Raw genomic sequence first — 8815 nt, forward strand, 5'->3', positions numbered from 1 at the left:
CTATTAGTTCTGGAACTTGCTCTGTAGTCCAGGCTGGCCTCGAACTCAGAGACCCACTTACCTCTGACTCCCAAGTGCTAGGATTAAAGGCGTGCACCACCATGCCTGGCTACTTTTCATGTTTCCACCCAGAGAAGAGGTTGGTGTCCAAGGGAGAAAGATAGGTGACACAGAGCATCAAACACCACCTGGTGTCAGTGGACAGCTGACTGTACAGGCTACCGCCAGGTAAGCTTATGTGCGATGATCTCTCTCAGCTAAGAATCCTGCTGTTCTTTCTCCTCGTCCCCTTCTCTCTGTGTGTTCATGTACATTGTCAGGTCAGAGGTCAACAAGCGTCTTTGTCACTTGGTTTCCACTTGATTTTTATGAGGTAGGGTTACTGGCTGGCCAGCAAACCCCAGGAATTATCCATTGATGGGATTAGAGGCACACACTGTCATGTCTAGCTTTTTATGAGCATGGCTAGGGATCTGAACTCATGTCTTCATGCTTGGGAGGCAAGCAGTGGGCCATCCTCCCAGCCCTGACTCCCTGCTGTTCTCAAGGCTATTATCATGAAAGCATCTTTATTTTGAGAAACTACAACTTGGCTAGTGTACAAGTGGAGAAATTATAGACTGGTTAACAACACAGGTAGCATTTTTGTAGAAGCGAACATAAAATGCTTAAGAAGGTGTAGTAGGAGCTGGGTTCTTGTTTCCAGACCCAAAATAATTACACAGAAACCATATATTAATTACAACACTGCTTGGACAATAGCTTAGGCTTTTTAATTAACTAACTTATATTTTAAATTAGCCCAATTCCTATTATTTTGTATTTTACCATGACGCTCGTGGTTTATAGGTAAGGTTTTGGTGGCTGTCTCCTTTGGCAGCTACGTGGCATCTCCCTGACTCCACCTTCTTTTCTCCTCTATCTCTGCTTGGAATTCCTGCCTTGCTCTATTCTGCCCTGTCATAGGCCCAAAGTAGCTTCTCTATTAACTAATGGTAACAAAATACATTCACAGCATCCAGAGGGTATCCCACATCAAGAGGGCAGGGAGGAAATATAGAAAACATAAGCATTCCACTACGAAGAGTCAGCCATAATAAAGACCAAGGGAGCACACAAGCCTAGAGAACAGTTCTGAGTGCAAAGCAACAAAGGACTGCTGAGCAGGCACAGGAAGCAGTTAAATTACCTGGCTGGTCTGTCTCTGCAGGGGCTGAAAGATGCCCTTTGCTCCAGTGGGGAATCAGGTCATTGGTGTTAATGTGTGAACCTGGCCAGCTGATTGACACTTTCTGGGCTCTGGTTTCCTTAACCCCAGCAGCCTGGGATTTGCTTTCTAAGATGGCTACGTTAAAATGGTGGAGATGAAGAGCCACATGAAGCAACTATTACAGGGCCAGAGTGGTGACAGGCAGGTCATGGCACCCCTGACTACAAGCCAAAGCTCCCGATTCTAAGGTGTTCCACCTCCTAATGAAAAAGGAACAACTACAACTGTAAATGTATCCCACTCAGCGTGTACCAAAGACAAATTTCCCTCCATGAACTTTCTCTGTATTCCATGATGTGACCTGGCTGGTTCCCTGTTACCCAGTTTTCATGCCTCATAGTCCCTATGTTGGAAAATTGTTTCTGTATTGGAGTATCCTTGAATTTGTGCCATCTGTTCCACTATTACCTCCCTCCCTTCGGTCCTGCTCTCCATTCTCACTGTTCATATCCAACCACCTTCTCAAACTTCATGTTGCCCGCCCCCCACTTTCTTCTCAGAGTAAATGAATGATCAGCCAGATCCAAGGAGATAGTCAGGGAAAGTTTAAACTCAACTCAATCCCCAGTGAAAATGCAAGAAAGCACCATTTAGTGGTTTCAGATACTTCCTGTGGAGACACTGAACAATGAAGCTGAGGTCAGCTTGATCTTCTCCGATGTAGGGTTAAGCCAGCCCCTTTAGGGGGCGGGTTTTGCCTCGGGCGATTGTGGACTGATAAATCGAGCGCACGGAGGCTGTGCCCTCCCTTTTTTCCTGCCTCCTGTGAAAACGGCTCCGCGCTGGAACCTCAGTTCTGTAAGTTTGTTTAAATATTAAAACGGTATATATATATTCTTTAATATCTGCCTTTGCATTTATTTACGCCGATACATTTGGCGCCCAACTTGGGGCTCGAACCCACGACCCTGAGATTAAGAGTCTCATGCTCTACCGACTGAGCTAGCTGGTTGGAGAATGGATACACTTCAGAGCCGCCCCACAACTCCTGGTCCTCAAGGCTGCATTCCTGGCTGGTATGAAAGTAACCATGAATGTAATAAACTAAGGAGCTCAGTCTTAACTCTAGGAGTCCACCTAAATATAACTGCAGGGTTTGGTGGCGTGATGGCCTGTCATTACAGCTTTTCCACACTTTGCAGGCCATGCTGAATCTTCTGAAAAACAACTAAAAATAGGATGCTGTAATTTCCTCTGCAAGCTGTGGCAACAAGACAGTCGGAGCGAGCTTGGGAGCGTGCGGGAAGGAGGCAGAGAGTGGAGGGCTCACAGCTGGCAGCCAGCCTGTTGCGGGGCTTAGCCAAACAACCATGCACTGAGGACTTCTTGTGCGAGGAATTAAACCTAGCACTTTATACGTCTTAGGTACTAATACCCCTTCAATGTTTGCAGAGAGCTTATTGTGTGCTCCTCGTAGTTTTAGAACTGGAAGTGTTGGAAAGAACAAGACACAGATGCTAATAATGTCCACTGGAGATTCCAATCTGGTATGGCAACAGATAGCAAGCATGCACCACAAGTATGATGACTGTGACAAGACAAGGTTATTAAGCAGCCAATCACAGGGGTACTTAGTCTAGTTTCAGGATCATGGAACTTGCCTAGACACAGGACAAAACTCAGGGAATAATGGATGCTATTTAGCCACAGGATTTCCATGCAGGTCCCTGGGGAAGGGAGCTCACTCCAGCTGGTATGATGAGAGCGCACTAAGGCACTCACATCATAGAGAGATGGATTAGCAGGTCTCATAGCAATGACTGCGTTCTTCCTGCGCACCTTTCCATGGAAGGCGTGTGTGTGTAGGTGTGCATCCATGAAAAACTTGAGGAATCTTGCTGTAACAACCAGAGAGAACCAGAGACTTGAGAGTCTGGGTTTCTGCCTTCTCTGCCCATTCTCTCCCTCCCATCAGACTCCCACAAAGCCCTCACAGCCACGCACAACTGTCCATTTGGTGGATTTTCCCCAGGAGAACGCAATGACAACATTCTAATGTCAAAGGCAGGAAATCCAGTGAGAGTCCCTGAAGAGGTGAATGTCTGAAGGTTCTGGTGACTGTAGTGGCTCCTGCATTCCAAAGACTGTAGTAAGATAATCTTATGTGTGCCCATCTACACCCAATGTCAGGGAAGAGACCTGCCATGTAGACCACACTGGTGTGTGTGTGTGTGTGTGTGTGTGTGTGTATGTGTGTGTGTGTGTGTGTGCATATGTGTGTGCAACTGAACTTTAATTTTCCAACTGGGGTTATATGTATAGTCACCTGGTCACTCAGGGGTTATTAATGCTCTCTCTCACCTCAACAGAATAACGGATATAACGTTCAGATGATAACTGCACCGCCACCTTGATTTAATTAGCATGGTTGTGATCAACATTATCACAATGTTATTGACAATGGCTGACAACCACAATGCCCGGCTTGTTACTCCAAATGGAGCATGGAAGGGACTATGCTGTGTTCTTCCTGGGAAGCAAGAAAATTCCTTCCCTGTAGCTGTGAGAGAAAGCTGAGGGGCGATACAAGATGACCCTTAATTTCTTTAAGAGGAATTTTTTCTTTGTCTTTCTGTGCGTATGTGTATGTCTATGTGGGTAAGTGTGTGCATACAGATGCATGCGCACATATGTGCACGTGTGTGTAGGGGCCAGAGGTCAACCTTGGGTGTCATTACTCATAAGTGGTCACCTAATGCCTTGAGACATTATCTCTTATTGGCTGGAGTTCACTGAGTAAGTTGGGCTATCTGCTGAGCAAGCCTCAGAGATCTGCCTGCCCCCTACCCTCACCTCACAGTGCTGGGATTACTAGTGTACCAGCACAAGACTTTCTATATGGGCCCTGGGGATCAAACTTGAGTTTCCAACCCGTCATCACCCCAGCCCAAACTGAGCCATTATCAACACAGCCCTGACTGGGCCGTCAGGCCCCAGCCCCAGGAGGACTGATTATTTATACTGCCCGTTTCCGTTTACTTCATGTATTTTTCTTTCTCGTTTGTGAGGAATTGAGTCATAACATCTAGTAGGAAGTCTTCTTATTCTTCCTTTCCCAAGAGAATTAAAGAAATATGGTTTGGGGATGGTGGGATAGGAAGCATTCTTTTCCTCTGAGAAAGTATGCTAAGGGACATAGGGATCATGATCTGGGGCCTGAACAAGGGGTGCTGTGTTTGTTCCTCTGCAGCCGTTGTCAGGTTGTAAGTGAGGACTTTGGACTCAAGATTTAAGGTTCTGAAAGGTCTAACACGAGGAGTCTACTGACACTAAAGAACCCTTTCTATTCAGGAAATGGGGTTCCTACTGTACTGCTCACCACCTTCAAGTATAATCAACACGATGGAGCTGACAGATATAGAGAAATTGCTGAAGAATAAGAAAAAAATAATTTGAAGTCAAAGTGGTAAAATTTATTCATCTTAGATGGTCATAAGCTCCACATACAATTTTCTCAGGTCTGAAATCCGTTATTGCTCCGAATTTTGTGAAGTGAGAATATTTCCTACTATTAGCTATGATTTGCTGCTGCGGAATCAGAAAACACGGGAACGTTTCCAGTGCATCGTCTCCAGTTAAAGTCAGAAACACCAAACAAAAGGGAAGCCAAATATGAAGTCATAACATTAAATGTTAATGTCTTTACTATACAAGTAGCTGTCATAGTCCAGTAAGAAAATCCCACTAAAATTGCTTAAGAATGGGAGCAGATAATACGGGGATTAATAGATACAAATGAGCAATTAATTTTCTAAAATGCTCAAATTCATTGATATTCAGAATTATTTTGGGATATCATTTTAGCAAAAATAGTCATTGAAATAATATCAATCAGATCAGAAGCATGTTTGGAAAAGGGAGACACTAACATGCTTTGGCAGAGAGACACAGCTCTCCTGGAGGGCAGCAGTTCTCGGCACCATACAAATGCACGTGATATTCAGTCCAGCCATCCACCCAGGGGCCTTTAGCCCATGTATGGAGTTGTGTACTCAGTTATGAAAGGATGCTAAGAGTAGTACTACTTATGTATGATTGGAAACAAGCAAAACATTCCACGGCCATCAAGTCGTTAAGGGAGAAAATGGGACGACTCCGGGTGAAAAATTATTTTAGTACACATATTTGTTTATTTTAATTTTTGTATTGTTTTAGGACCAACAACACAATTTAGCACTTAGTGGCAGTGGTCTTTCTTTGCATTAAGTATTTCATTTTTCTTAAAAGAGATACCATTTGTTTGAACAGATACAGGCACCAGTTTCTGAAGTGCTTCCAAAAATGCAGTCACCAGCATGTCCGGTTCAGAGTCTACAGACTCCACCAGGACTTGTGCCACCCACACACGTTCCATTCTTGTAGCGGAAGCTGGGTCTGGGTGTCCCACACACTGAGTGCTGTCATTGGCAATGCAGGCCTCTCCTCTCCGGGCACCTTGCCCCATGCACTACATGTCTACTCAGTCCATCTTGAAGGAGTGGGACACCTTCTGATGACAAAGGAAGGAGTCAGCCTTGCTGCTGCTTTCCGAGTGATATCAAGTGATAATCTTTTGTATCAAGTGGGCATTGCTGCTAAGAGGCTGGTGCACTTCATATTCTGGTTGAGAAGGGTCACTAAGCTTGCCATAGCATTTGAAAGGTCGAAACAATGGCCAGGAAGGGCACAATATGTGAAGAAGGTCTTATGCAAAGTGGGGGATTGGAGGATGAACACGAAACAGGAAGAGGGTGGACAGAACTATCTCCAAGATACAGGAGCCCCGTCCTGCTCACAGAAGGACAGGAAAAGCACACATTACTAAGCCTGACAGCAATTTCTGGTACAATTTAGGAGTGATTATTTGGGCAAGCAATTTGGAAGCATCTAGGAAGACGTCAGCGTCTGGCTGTTTTAGTTGGTATAAGTCGTAGAGATGGAAGGCCGGGACATAGCGTGATTGAAAGATGTGCAAGGTCCTGGGCTCCATCCCCAGCACCACATGAACAGGTGTGATGACATACTGAAGGTGGGCACAAGAGGACAGAGTTCAAGGTCCTCCTCAGCTCAAAGCAAGTTCCAGACCAGACTGGGACACAAGAGACACTGCCTTTGAGAACAAACAAACAGAAACCAAGTAAGCAATAATATCAGCAGCCCCCAAAAGTTATGAGAGGGACTGAGAACTGGGATTCTCCCTTTGCTCTTCTGGCTCCTCCTGTGTGAGTAGCTGACTTCCGGCAGCAGGTACTGATGTCCGGGTCTAACCTTTCCCTGATGGGGTCTGCGCTTGGCCTGCTTCAGTTCCTTGAAGTTAGTTTTGTAGACTAGGTGCATCTTTCTGAATCTGAACTTATCATGTTGTGTTTTGGTAACTGAAAGTTGAGAACCTGCAAAGACAAAGAAACTAAGGGACACACACACATGCACACACACGCACACAAACAATGTCCCACTTCGTTTGGCACAGCAATGTTCTGCAGACATAATCCTGCAGCTCCTCACACCTCTGGACAACGGCATTTCTACTCTCCTGGGAGGGCTGAAAGAATTGGATGCTCTAACAATACAGAGCTAGTTAATGGAGAGCAGGATTTTTGCATGACTCCGATTCCTTGCACTCCTAACAATTCCACTTCTCTATCTTCTAGTGTCCCCTCAATCGCGAGGTATTGCCCCATGTCCTGGTGCATACGGGCTACACATTGAGACATCCATTAAAAATGCCAGTGAACCAACACTAGCATTGACCAAGCAGGCACCTCCACCACGCTGGGTCCTGGGCACCAGTGCCTTCTTCTTCTTTTTTTAATTTATCCATTTTCAGCTACAGTTTCCCCTCCCACCTCTGCCTCCACCCTCAAACTCCCTTCTCTTCCATTTCTGTTCTGAAAGAGGCAGGCCTCCCATGGGTATCAACAAAGCATGACTATCAAGTCGCAGTTAAGACTAAGCACCTCCCCATGTGTTCAGGCTGGAAAAGGCGACCCAGTATGAGATGTAGAGTCCCAAAAGGCAGCCAAAGAGTGAGAGACAGCGCTGCTTCTGCTCTTAGAAATCCCACAACAGGACGACGCTACATGACTGTAGCAGGTATGCAGAGGGCCTAGGTCAGTCCCATGCAAGCCCCCTGGTTGTCCAGTCAGTCTCTGTGAGGCCCTATGAGCCCGGGTTAGTTGATTCTGTCTGTTTTCTTGCGGTGAACTTGACCCAGTGGCTTATTCTTAAGGAATAAATCATAGTGATGGAGTCAAAGTTCATGGTATCTTTCAGAAGGCAAGGTATGCTCGTGTGAGCACACTACTTTAGAAACGTAGACAAAGGCTTGTGTTTTTCCACTCTCAGATTTATTGACATTTTAATACATTCACGAGGTACACTAATTTAACAGGCAGCTGTGCTAACTCTCAGACCACCCAGTAAATGCATGCAGCGGCTACAGAATCTCGCTCTCACCCGTAAGAAAGGTCGAGGACCAGTGCCTCCGTATTTCCAGAGAAATTTGGCATTTGTGACAACTGCACATGCCCAGAGGTTTGAGTGCTGTGACCAAGGGAGAGGGAGTATCCTGAATCAAGCAGCCTAGATCATGTCTCCCATGCATGGTAAAGGTGACAGAAAGAGGAGGTGGCTTTCAGAATCTACTTGGAATGTGCTGACATCAGGAGGGAGCTAGATTTGGGATGACCTTCACATACCAGAACTCAGAGTGACAATATTGAGCCACCACAGCACATGTATCTGAAAAAGTCATGGAAGTTACTAAGCAGGCTTTATGAAGAGGGTTTGAATCTTGCTTCTTCTTTAGTATCTTGTAATCATAACAACCCTAAGTAATTTACCTCTTTTCCATATTTTCCAACATAAAAGATTATTTATTCTTCTTAAATTAAAACTACTAATTTTTTACAGATTATTATCTGTTTCAAAATAAGTTTCCTGTAAAATTTGGAAGCGTATGAAGTGAGTAGATCATTACAGGGCAATGCATTCGAGTGTGCTTGCTAACTAGAACTCTGAGCCCAGGTTCTGCTTTGTGCTATTTTCTCACATTTTTTCACTTTATTTTGTTTTTGTCCATGGGATGTCATTTAAGGAGAATATTTTGCTGTCTGAGTGTTAGCATTCAAGCTTAGTGAGCTGGGGGTCACTTTGCCTCTCCCACTTAGCCACAGCTCCTTGAGACAGCTGGGCATGTGCCCCTGGCTGGGACAGTCAGCCAGGTGACCTCGGCTCATTAGAGGTGTCCTAATGAGGCCACTGTCTCATGCCCCTTCCACATAGAGGTTGGCATTGTTTCTGTAAGTTGGAGCAGCCAGGGCGCTCTCCTTCCAGGAGGATAACTCACAGATGCACACTGCTGCTCATAAGCAAAAGAACTCACTGGTCGATTTAGAGAAATACACAGAAATTCACTCACAACTTCTTCTGATAGAAGGAAGCATCAAAAACAGTGCAGTCTTTAGTTGAGTTTGCAGACTGACATCCACAAGGTGTTTCTAAGTAAGACCTAGCACGTGAGCACATTGACATAAGACCCAGCACGTGAGCACATCCACATGAGAC

The 8815-nt window shown here is 45.3% G+C and overlaps 1 protein-coding gene across 1 annotated transcript in view; it reads right to left on the reverse strand.

Moving 5' to 3' along the window:
- Pacrg (parkin coregulated) overlaps nucleotides 1-8815 on the reverse strand; it is a 460318-nt gene that overhangs the window by 203254 nt on the left and 248249 nt on the right. The window lies entirely within an intron of this gene.

This window comes from Microtus ochrogaster, linkage group LG9 (assembly GCF_000317375.1).
Source record: "Microtus ochrogaster isolate Prairie Vole_2 linkage group LG9, MicOch1.0, whole genome shotgun sequence".
Classification (NCBI taxonomy): Eukaryota; Metazoa; Chordata; class Mammalia; order Rodentia; family Cricetidae; genus Microtus; species Microtus ochrogaster.